The following is a 942-nucleotide window of genomic DNA, read 5'->3' as shown; positions in this document are numbered from 1 at the left end:
GTTCAAGCTGCCAAAATCTCATTAGAGATGGTAGACAACTCAAGAAAACAGGCTTATGGACTAGTAGAGGATGCGTTAGTAAAGGTTGAAGGTCTTTACATCCCTGCTGATTTCATAATCCTAGATGCTGGGAAGGATGAGAATGAATCCATCATCCTTGGAAGACCCTTCCTAGCCACAGCAAGAGTTGTGATTGATGTGGACAGAGGAGAGTTGTTCCTTCAACCGAATGAGGACTACCCTGTATTTAATACTCAAGGTTCTCCTTCTGTAACCATGGAGAGAAAGCATGAAAAGCTTCTCTCACTGCAGAGTCAACCAAATCCCCCACAGTCAAACTCTAAGTTTGGTGTTGGGAGGCCACAACCAAACTCTAAGTTTGGTGTTGAACCCCCACATTCAAACTCTAAGTTTGGTGTTGGGAGGTCCCAACAATGCTCTGAATATCTGTGAGGCTCCATGAGAGCTCACTGTGAAGCTATTGACATTAAAGAAGCACTTGTTGGGAGGCAATCCAATGTTATTTAACTATATTTAATTATTTTCCATTTTTATTTAATATTTTCTTTAGGTTGATGATCATGTGAAGTCACAAAAACTACTGAAGAATCGAAAACAGAATGAAAAACAGCATTAAAAATAGCTCACCCTGGAGGAAGAGCTTACAGGCATTTAAACGCTAGTAAGAAGCATCAAACTGGCGTTTAACGCCAAAAAGAAGCATCAAGCTGGCGTTAAACGCCAGAAACAAGCACCAGACTGGCGTTTAATGCCAGAACAGATCATGGAATTGGCGTTAAATGCCAGAAACAAGAAGCAAGATGGCGTTTAACGCCAGACATGCATTCTAAGGGCGTTTTACACGCCTAATTGGAGCAGGGATGCTAAGTCCTTGACTCCACAGGATATGTGGACCCCACAGGATCCCCATCTACCCCACCT

The sequence above is a fragment of the Arachis ipaensis genome, chromosome B1 (assembly GCF_059453495.1).
Source record: "Arachis ipaensis isolate K30076 ecotype BB chromosome B1, ASM5945349v1, whole genome shotgun sequence".
NCBI lineage: Eukaryota > Viridiplantae > Streptophyta > Magnoliopsida > Fabales > Fabaceae > Arachis > Arachis ipaensis.
Note: the sequence above shows the minus strand (reverse complement) of the source record.